Raw genomic sequence first — 11,674 nt, forward strand, 5'->3', positions numbered from 1 at the left:
CGCTCCTCACAGCCCCCCGGGGACGCCGCCGCCGCTGCTCCGAGAAGCTCACCTGCGCGCGGCGACGATGCCCACGCTCTCACCTGGGAAGGCGGCGAGAGACGCGGGTCCCCACCGCCTCGGCCTCCGGAAAGCAGCGGCGCCCGCGGGCCCGGGGTCGCGCAGGAAGCGGCGGCGGCGACAAAGCGGCAGCGAGCGCGCAGAAAGCACCCCCCACTTCCGGTTTCGGGGACTCGCGGTGCCTCAGGGAGGGCGTTCCGTGCGCGAACCAAGAGGGCCCTAACTCGTGACCGTGGGGCTCAGTGGTTCCCCCTCGTACTTGGGATCGGAGCACGGCTGTTACTTCCTCTATACAGAAAAGACTACGTTTTCTTGAATATGTATTTGAACTGAAACGCGGATTTCAGTAATCAGATATACACTAGGGGGGCACGGAAAGCTGGTATTTGCATATCTGGCCCTTAGAAAAAAGTGTGCAATGTTCTTTAGGGAGCCGCCCTGGTGGCGCAGTGGTTAAGAGCTCGCCTGCTAACCAAAACGTCGTCAGTTCAAATCCACCAGCCGCTCCTTGGAAACCCTGTGGGGCAGTTCTACTCTGTCCTATAGGGTCGCTGTGAGTCGGCATCAACTCCACGGCAATGTGTTTGGCTTGGTTGGCTTGGTGGTTCTTTAGAGAAATAGTTTCTTTGCTTTTGTTGTAAAGGAAAAATCCACTCAGCCTTTGAAATAAGCTTAAAATGATTTATTCCGTAAAATAAAAAATACATCCGGAGACAGCAACTCACGTGAATGTAAACTGGTGACTCCGGCGAGAGAACTTCTAACAGGAACAGATACAGTCCAAGAAACAAAGAAATTATAATGCAATCATTTGGTTCGTCTTTGGTGGAGGTCACAAGAAGGGTGGATCAGTAGGTGGGAATGAACTTCTACTGGGTAATTGGGTACAGGCGAAGGCTTACGGTGTTGGCTTTCAGGAATTAATTACAGGGGTCTTCCTCACTGTCACGAGTGCTTACATTGCATATCTCTCAGGAGGGGTCATAAAAACATCACAGTTTGAAATAAAACAGTCCTAACTAGATGTCTCAGAAGGTAATGAGAACCACTTGGTTACCAAGGTCTTATTTCCCAGAAATAGCTCGTTAAAACAAAATCCTTTTAATAGCCTGGGAAAGTTTTAGATAAGACTAACTCCATGGTCTTTTAAAAACAACTTTTATTACATCCTTGTCATAAAGGGGAAACCCTGGTGGCATAGTGGTTAACTGCTACGGCTGCTAACCAAAGGGTCGGCAGTTCGAATCCACCAGGCGCTCCTTGGAAACTGTATGGGGCAGTTCTACTCTATCCTTATAGGGTTGCTATGAGTTGGAATCAACTCGATGGCAATGGGTTTGGTTTGTTTTAGTTGTCATAAAGGAATATCCTTTGGCTCACTTTAAACACAAGACACCTGTGTAAAGATTCCTTTCCTTAGAGTATATTTCTTTTACATTCTGACCTTTCAGCAGAGATAGAAAGCTTCCTCAGTTAGTAACGATTAGGGGGAGAAATGGCAGGTATTTGTCAAGAAGTCTGAACTGTCTCTACTGAAAAACAGCTAGGAAATTAAAGCGTTCCAAGCATGGATGTAGAGCATTAGCTTAAAAAAAACAAACAAACATTATGAGCTCGTTTTTCCTTTTGTTTTGTTTTTTCCTGAGTCAATCACAGAGAAGAGGTAAACTATATTTTTCCTTGATTCCCGGGGTAGCTAACTCAGGGAGCTCAATGACACACAGTTGTGAAAATTCTGAGCTAACTCCATTGATACAGCTGAGTAAATAATGGGCGTTAAGACAGGGCTTTGCAAAGAAAAGCTGTAACTTGATTCTCCTGTTAAAAGTAAAAAAAAAAAGTAATAGACACAAAGAATTTCAGCTTTTAGACATTTTACTCTGGTCAGAAGGTTTACTAGAAATTTCTCTGCTACACTCCTCGTAAGTATCTCCCCATCTCTAGAATTGTTGACGTCTCTAGTCTGGCTTCTTTTTCAGTCTTACTCATCTCTTGCGTATCAGGTATATTTCTCTAGGAGCAGGGTACAGACTGTGCTACGCAGTCTGCTGCCTCCAAGCGTTAAGGACACTGGAGAGAGGAATTTTGCAGGGTGAGAGACAGGAAGGTACCAGTCGTTCTGAGGGCCAGTAGGTAAAAGGTGAAAAAAAAGTTTTTTTTTTCTTTAAGGACCTTTGAAAATGACAATTATAGATTTTTTTTTTTACTTTTTTCTCATACTATATATACACACACCCCCACATGCCTGTCAGTTCCTCATACTTTGGGGGCATGCATGTTGCTGTGATGCTGGAAGCTATGGCACTGGTATTCAGATATCAGCAGGGTCACCCATGGAGGACAGTTGAGCTCCCAGACTAAGACAGACTAAGAAGAAGGATGTGTCTGTCTACTTACGAAAAGAATTAGCCAGTAAAAACCTTATGAATAGCAGCGGAACACTGTCTGATATAGTGCTGGAAGATGAGTCCCCCAGGTTGGAAGGCACTCAAAAGACAGCTGGGGAAAAACTGCCTCCTCAAAGTAGAGTCGATCTTAATGACGTGGATGGAATAAAGCTTTTGTGACCTTCATTTGCTGATGTGGCACAATTCAAAATCAGAAGATACAGCTCCAAACATCCATTAATAATCGGAACCTGGAATGTATGAAGTATGAATCTAGGAAAACTGGAAATTGCCAAAAATGAAATGGAACTCATAAACATCGATATCCTAGGCATTGGTGAGCTGAAATGCACTGGTATTGGCCATTTTGAATCGGATAATCATAAAGTCTACTATGCCGGGAATGACAACTTGAAGAGGAATGGTGATGCATTCGTTGTCAAAAAGAACGTTTCAAGATCTATCCTGAAGTACAGCACTCTCAGTGATAGGATAATATCCATACGCCTACAAGGAAGAGCAGTTAATATTATTATTCAAATTTACGCACCAACCACTAAGGCCAAAGATGAGAAATTGAAGATTTTTATCAGCTGCTGCAGTCTGAAATTGATTGAACATACAATTAGGATGCATTGATAATTACTGGTGATTGGAATGTGATCATTGGAAACAAAGAAGAAGGATCAGTAGTTGCAAAATATGGCCTTGGTGATAGAAACAATGCCGGAGGTCGAATGATAGAATTTTGCATGACCAACGACTTCTTCATTGCAAATACCTTCTTTCACCAACATAAACAGTGACTATACACATGGACCTTGCCAGATGGAACACACAGGAATCAAATCGACTACATCTGTGGAAAGAGACAATGGAAAAGCTCAATATCATCAGTCAGAACAAGGCCAGGGGCCGAACACAAAACAGACCATCAATTGCTCATATGCAAGTTTAAGTTGAAACAGAAGAAAATCAAAGCGGCTCCATTAGAGCCAAAATATGACCTTGTTTATGTCCCACCTGAATTTAGACATCATCGCAATAATAAATTTGATGCATTGAACACTAATGACTGAAGACCAGTCAAATTGTGGAATGACATTAAGGACATCATACATGAAGAATGCAAGAGGTCATTGAAAAGACAGGAAAGAAAGAAAATACCAAGATGGATGTCAGAGGAGACTCTGAAGCTTGCTCTTGAACATTGAGCAGCTAAAGCAAAAGGAAGAATTGATGAAGTAAAAGAACTGAACAGAAGATTTCAAAGGGCGGCTCAAGAAGACAAAGTATTATAATGACATGTGCAAAAAAGCTGGAGATAGAAAAACAAAAGGGAAGAACACGCTTGGTGTTTCTCAAGCTGAAAGAACTGAAGTAATAATTCAAGACTCTAGTTGCAATAGCAAAGGATTCTATGGAGAAAATATTAAACAACGCAGGAGCCATCAAAAGAAGATGGAAGGAACACACAGAGTCATTATGCCAAAAAGAATTAGTTGACATCTAACCATTTCAACTGGTAGCATATGATCAAGAACTGATGGTACTCAAGAAAGAAGTCCAAGCTGTGCTGAATGCATTGGCAAAAAACAAGGCTCTGGGAATCGACAGAATACCAGTTGAGATGTTTCAACAAATGGATGCAGCGCTGAAAGTGTTCACTCGTGTATGCCAAAAAATTTGGAAGAGAGCTACCTGGTGAACCAACTGGAAGAGATCCATATTTATGCATATTCCCAAGAAAAGTGATCCAAACAAATGTAGAAATTATCAAGCAATATCACTAATATCCCACACTAGCAAAATTTTGCTGAAGATCATTCAAAAGTAGCTGCAGCAGTGTATCACCAGGGAACTGCCAGAAATTCAGGGCGGATTTGGAAGAGGATGTGGAACCAGGGATATCATTGCTGATGTCAGATGGATCCTGGCTGAAATCAGAGAATACCAGAAGGATGTTTACCTATGTTTTATTGACTATGCAAATGCATTCGACTCTGTGGATCATGACAAATTGTGGACAACATTGTAAAGAATGGGAATTCCAGAACACTTCCTTGTGCTCATCAGGAAACTGTACATAGATCAAGAGGCAGTTGTTCAGACAAAACAAAGGGAAACTGCATGGTTTAAAGTCAGGAAAGTTGTGCATCAGGGTTGTATCCTTTCACCATACCTATTCAATCTGCATGCTGAGCAAATAACCCTAGAAGCTGGACTATATGAAGAAGAACAGGGCATCAGGATTGGAGGAAGTCTCATTAACAACCTGTGTTATGCAGATGACACAACTTTGCTTGCTGAAAATGAAGAGGACTTGAAGCACTTACTGATGAAGATCAAAGACCACAGCCTTCACTATGGATTATACCTCAGCATAGAGAAAACAAAAATCCTTAGAACTGGACCAATAAGCAATATCATGATAAACAGAGAAAAGATTGAAGTTGTCAAGGATTTCACTTTACTTGGATCCACAATAAACACCCATGGAAGCAGCAGTCAAAAAATCAAAGGATGAGGTGAGGCCAAGATGGCGGGAGTAATCAGATGCTTCCAGTGATACCTCTTACAACAAAGACCTGAAAAAACAAGTGAAATGATTATATTTATGACAAGATAGGAGCCCCGAACATCAAAGGGAAATTTAGAAAATGGACTGAGCGGTAGGGGGAGGGAGAGATGGTTCAGAAGCAGAGAGGAGTTGCTGGACCTGAATCGCCAGGAAACCTCAGGCACCATTCCCAGGAGTGAGTGCAGTGGGCTGGTGGTAACGTTCAGCCGCAGTTTCCTCAGGGAGAGACTGTCAGCCACACAGCCTACTCACACCTCCAGAACCAGGGTAGAACGGTGCTCTCGGCAAAAGCTAAGTACTTGTTTATATTTTACTGTGCCCCCAGCCCCCAAGCCAGCTTCAGTGGCTTTCGATTTCCCTGGGCCTGAGACAGGTCCTGCTGAGTGCCCTGAGCCATTTTGCTGGCCATGCAGAAGGAATAATTTCACAACTGGGGGAAAAGATAATCTGCCAGCTCCACTAACCTGCGGTGCTCAGGACAGAAGCAGCTGCTGTCCAGGTATAAATGGTCCGTGGACTTTGAATACGCTTTCCCCTGCATAGACCTGTGTGGACCTATCTCAGGAGAATAAGACCTTTTTGGCAGATGGCAACTGTTTCAGCTGTGCGTTGGAGAGGTGGGTGTTTGATGTTTGACATCGCTTTGCCTATTAAACAGGGTCCTCACCTACCCACATCAGAGGCTTTAAGAACTGGTGGCTCCAGCCACACATGACGGGGTTCCAAGGATAACTGGTACCTCCCCATCCTTACAACCAAAAACACTGGGTGCCTATGGTCCATCTGCAGAACCCACCCACTTCTGTGCTCTAGGGAACAGGGACATGCTTTCCTCACAGACACTCGGGATGGTTGTCAGCCCCCTGCCTTGTTCACAGCATGACCCCCTGCTGCAACCAGATACCTGTACCTACACCAATCACTCCTGCCCCTCTAAGACTGTAGGACAGAGCCTATACCACACACTTGATGACCAACTACTGGGACACCTGAGGTGAATTAAAAAAAAACTAAACCCAGTGCCATTGAGTCGATTCCGACTCATAGTGACCCTATAGGACAGAGTAGAACTGCCCCACAGAGTTTCTAAGAAGCGCCTGGCGGATTCGAACTGCCGACCCTTTGGTTCGCAGCCATAGCACTTAACCACTATGCCACCAGGGTTTCCCTGAGGTGAATACATACAAGAAAAGTGAATGGACTCCTAGACTCCTATACCTGATAACAGCTTTAGCCATCTGTTGACAGGACAGTAGAGCTTCAAATGTGAAAATAATCAAGCTAGCTCAGTCAAGCAACCTATTTGGGCATATCAAAACAAAACAAAGCAAGAAGCTAGGATACAGTAAGCAAACATAAAATAAACTAATACAATAACTTATACATGGCTTGGAGACAACAGTCAATATCCAATCACATAAAGAAGCACACCATGATTGCTTCAACAAGCTCTCAAAACGAATCAGTGGATATTCTGGATGAAGACACCTTCCTGGAATTCCTGGATGCAGAATACAAAAGATTAATATACAGAACTCTTCAAGACATCAGGAACGAGATCAGGCAACATGCAGAAAAAGCCAAGGAACACACAGATAAAGCAGTCGAAGAAATTAAAAAGGTTATTCAAGAACATAATGAAAAATTTAATAAGCTGCAACAATCCATAGAGTGACAGCACACAGAAATTCAGAGGATTAACAGTAAAATGACAGAATTAGACAACACAATAGAAAGTCAGAGGAGCAGAATTGAGGAAGTGGAAGGCAGAATTAGTGAGACTGAAGATGAAACACTTGGCACTAATAAACTTGAAGAAAAATTAGATAAAAGAATTAAAAAAAATGAAGAAACCCTAAGAATTATGTGGGACTCTATCAAAACAAATAACCTAGGAGTTATTGGACTAGTGGAACAGGGAGGGGTAACAGAAAATACAATGAGAATTGTTGAAGATTTTTTGGCAGAAAGCTTCCTGATATTGTGAAAGATGAGAAGATATCTATCCAAGATGCTCATCGAACTCCACATAAGGTAGATTTTAAAAGAAAGTCACCAAGACGTATTATAATCAAACTTGCCAAAACCAAACATAAAGAGAGAATTTTAAGAGCAGCTAGGGATAAATGAAAAGTCACCTACAAAGGAGAGTCAATATGAATAAGCTCACACTACTCGGCAGAAACCATGCAGGCAAGAAGGCAATGGGATGAGTTATATAAAAAATTGAAGGAAAAAAATTACCTCATCTGGGGTCTTAAATGCTAGCAAGCAGCCATCTAAGATGCATCAATTGGTCTCAAACCAGCTGGAGCAAAGGAGAATGAAAAACACCAAAGACACCCAGATGAAGTCTTAAACGCTAGCAAGCGGCCATCTAAGATGCATCAATTGGTCTCAAACCAGCTGGAGCAAAGGAGAATGAAAAACACCAAAGACACCCAGATGAAGTCTTAAACGCTAGCAAGCGGCCATCTAAGATGCATCAATTGGTCTCAACCCACCTGGACCAAAGGAGAATGAAGAACACCAAGGATACAAGGTAATTACGAGCCCAAGAGACAGAAAGGGCCACATAAATCAGAGACTACATCAGCCTGAGACCAGAAGAACTAGATGTTGTCCCGCTACAACCAATTACTGCTGACAGGGAACACTACAGAGAATCCCTGAGGGAGCAGGAGAGCAGCGGGATGCAGACCTCAAATTCTCATAAAAAGACAAGGCTTAATGGTCTGACTGAGATTAGAAGGACCCCAGAGGTCATGGTCCCCAGACCTGCAGTTGGCCCAAGACAGGAACTGTTCCCAAAGCCAACTCTTCAGACAGGGATTAGTCTGGACTATGAGATAGAAAATGATACTGCTGAAGAGTGAGCTCCTTGGATCAAGCAGATACAAGAGACTGTGTGGGCAGCTCCTGTTTGGATGGGAGATGAAAGGGCAGAGGGGGTCAGAAGCTGGCCGAATGGACACAAAAATAGAGAGTGAAGAGAAGGAGTGTGCTGTCTCAGTAGGGGCTGAGCAACTAGGAGTATATAGCATGGTGTATATAAATTTTAGTATGAGAGACTGACTTGATTTGTAAACTTTCACTTAAAGCAGGATAAAAATTTTAAAAGAGGATGACATTAAAAAAGTAAATTAGCATAAAGTTTAATCTTGTAGGTATACTGATACATGTAAGCTGGGCTTAGGAAAAGGTTTTTGTTGTTACAAGTAACTACGCAAATGTTGTTTTGTTGTTAGGGTACTGTCATGGACTGAATTATGTACCCCCAAAAAGGTGTGTATCAGCTTGGTTAGGCCATGATTCCCAGTATTCTGTGGTTTTCCTCCATTTTGTGATTGTAATTTTATGTTAAAAGGATTAGGGTGGGATTGCAACGCCACCCTCACCAAGGTCATATCCCTGATCCAATGTAAAGGGAGTTTCCCTGGGGTTTGGCTGGTACCACCTTTTATCTCTGAAGATATAAAAGGAAAGGGAAGCAAGCAGAGAGTTGAGGACCTTATACCACCAAGAAAGCCACACCAGGAGCAGAGCGTGTCCTCTGGACCCGGGTCCCTGTGCCTGAGAAGCTCCTCAACCAGGGGAAGATTGGGGACAAGGACGTTCCTCCAGGGCCGACAGAGAGAGAAATCCTTCCCCTGGAGCTGACGCCTTGAATTTGGACTTCTAGCCTACTTTACTGAGAAAAAAATAAGCTTCTCTTTGTTGAGAAGAAAAAAAGAAAAATCAAAAGACACATTGCATTGGGCAAATCTGCTGCCAAGGACCTCTTCAAAGTGTTGCAAAGCAAAGATGTCACCTTGAAGACTAAGGTGCTCCTGACCCAAGCCATGGTATTTGCAATTGCGTCATAGGCATGTGAAAGCTGGACAGTGAATAAGGAAGACCAAAGAAGAATTGATGCCTTTCAATTGTGGTGTTGGTGAAGAATATTGAATAGGCCATGGACTGCCAAAAGAATGAACAAGTTTGTTTCGGAAGAAGTACAGCCAGAATCCTCCTTAGAAGCAAGGATGGTGAGACTGTGTCTCACATGCTTTGGACGTGTTATCAGGAGGGATCAGTTCCTGGAGAAGGACATTATGCTTGGTAAAGTACATGGTCATTGGAAAAGAGGAAGATCTGCAATGAGATGGATTGACACAGTGACTGCAGCAATGGGCTCAAGCATTACAACGTTAGTAAGGATGGCACAAGACCGGGCAGTATCTCACTCTGTGGTATAGAAGGTCGCTATGAGTCAGAATGGACTCGATGGCATCTAACAACAACAACATGCATACACACATATAATAGTGTATAATGTATACAGATCTTAAATGTACAACACCATGAATTTTTACATCTGGATGCATATTCCTATAACTTCCTCTGAGATCAAGTTAGGAAAATTTTCAGGCACACAAGGTCCCCACCTGCCCTTTTCCCAGTTGATATTCATCCTGGGAGTAACCAGAGTTTTGTATTATTGCCATAGATAAGATTCGCCCATTCTTGACTTTACATAACTGGAATAATACTGTATGAAGTATATTGTGTTTGACTTCATGTAGTCAACATAATGTCTGTGAGATTTTATCTATGTTGTTGCACACAGAAGTAATTTATTTTTTTTGGTTACCATGTTTTACACCAAAGGATGAATATACCACAATTTTTCTTACTCATTTATTCATTCATTTTATTCTGTTGTTAAAGTTTGTGTTATAATCCAGAATATGGTTTACCTTGCTGAATGCTTAATGAGCACGTAGAAATAATGTGTCTTATGCTGTTTTTGGGTGGAGAGTTCAAGAAATGTCAATTAGGTCAAGATGGTTGATGGTGCTTGTCTTCATTATCTAGTGCTACTATAACAGAAATACCACATTTTGGTGGCTTTAACAGAAATTAATTTTCTCAACAGTTTAGGAGGCTGGAAGTCTGAATTCTGGGTGCCAGCTCTAGAACAAGTCTTTCTCTTTCTGCTGGCTCTGCAGGAAAGTCCTTGTCTCTTCTGAGCTTCTGCTCCTGGGTGATTTTCATGTGACTTGGCATGTGTCTTCCCCCATCTCTGCTTCTCTTGCTTGCTTGTTCAATCTCTTTTATATCTGAAAAGAGGTTGACTCAAGACAGAGCCTACATTAATCCTGCCTCATTAACATAACAAAGACAACCCATTCCCAAATGGGGTGATAACTACAGGTGTAAAGGTTAGGATTTACAACACGTATTTTGGGGGGACACAATTTAATCCATAACACTGTTGTTTAGGTCTTCTGTATATACTTGCTGACTTCCATATCTTGTGAAGTGGGAGGAGGTTGGTAAGAATATAGTCTAGAAAACTAAGAGAAATATGATGAGGTCAGAATGTTTTGATGTATTTATGGATTAAAGAGGCATGATTAAAAAAATTTTTTTTTTTTTATTAAGGGACCCTCAAATGCTTGAAAAATGTTGTTTTCTGTTCATAGTATAATCAGTGGCTAATCACTTCCCCCATGTGTTGTTGAAGATACTGTTGGGCAAAATGGACCATTGATCCAATATGGAATTCATCACTTCTTGGGTTTGGTTTGCTGCAGGGTTTTGTTTTTACAATTTTGTTCAAGGTTACAGAAAAGGGGACATATTACATATTCATCATCCTGCCAACTTTTCCTATGATAAAGGGTAGTGAGGCAAGTTGGCCTTGAAGGGACCTCAAATACCATAATATACTCTTAACTAAGGTCGTTATTGGCAAGTAGGGTGAACAGTGCAGTGTCTCAAAGTTCAAACCTGAGAGTCTAAATTCCAGCTCTGCCATGTACCAGCTGTGGGTTTTCTGTCAAGTCACTTTAACTCCCTCAGAATCAGTTTCCTCTTATATGAAATTGTGATATAACAGTACCTTCTCCATAGAGTGTGTGAGATTATCTACTCATGTTGTGCTTTTCTTTGCCATCCTCACAATCGTTCTGCTTGAGCGCATTGTTGCAGCCTTTCTTGGGAATAGGCATAAATACTGATCTCTTCCAGTCAGTTGGCCAGGTAGCTGTTTTCCAAATTCTTGGCATATTTGAGTGAGAACTTCCAGCGCTGCATCCGTTTGTTGAAACATCTCAATTGGACCGTCAGTTCCTGGAGACTTGTTTTTTGCCAATGCCTTCAGGGCTGCTTCGACTTCTCCCTTCAGTACCATTGGTTCCTGATCATATGCTAGCTTTTGATATGGTTGAATGTCGACTAATTCTTTTTAGCATAATGACTGTATTCCTTCTATCTTCTTTTGATGCTTCCTGCGTCATTTAATATTTCCCCCCATAGAATCCTTCACTATTGCAACGCGAGGCTTCAATTTTTTCTCCAGTTCTTTCAGCTTGAGAAACACTGAGCATGTTTTTCCCTTTTGGTTTTCTATCTCCAGCTCTTTGCACATGTCATTATAATACTTTACTTTGTCTTCCGGAGCCGCCCTTTGAAATCTTCTGTTCAGTTCTTTTACTTCATCATTTCTTCCTTTTGCTTTAGCTGCTTGACGTTCAAGGGCAAGTTTCAGAGTCTCCTCTGACATCCATCTTGGTCTTTTCTTTCTTTCCTGCCTTTTCAATGACCTCTTGCTTTCTTCATGTATGATGTCCTTGATGTCATTCCACAACTTGTCTAGCCT

The 11,674-nt window shown here is 42.1% G+C and overlaps 1 long non-coding RNA gene across 4 annotated transcripts in view; it reads right to left on the reverse strand.

Moving 5' to 3' along the window:
* The window catches only part of LOC100663097 (uncharacterized), a 28,536-nt gene extending 28,369 nt beyond the window's left edge, over positions 1-167 (reverse strand). Inside the window, exon 1 of one of the 4 annotated variants that reach the window (XR_010321145.1) lies at positions 53-167. This is a non-coding gene — a long non-coding RNA (uncharacterized LOC100663097). The remainder of the gene's footprint in view (positions 1-52) is intronic. The other 3 variants (XR_010321147.1, XR_010321148.1, XR_010321146.1) reach the window with 3 other exon arrangements.
* Positions 168-11,674: the final 11,507 nt, after the last annotated feature.

The sequence above is a fragment of the Loxodonta africana genome, chromosome 3 (genome assembly GCF_030014295.1).
Source record: "Loxodonta africana isolate mLoxAfr1 chromosome 3, mLoxAfr1.hap2, whole genome shotgun sequence".
In the NCBI taxonomy this organism is placed as follows: Eukaryota; Metazoa; Chordata; class Mammalia; order Proboscidea; family Elephantidae; genus Loxodonta; species Loxodonta africana.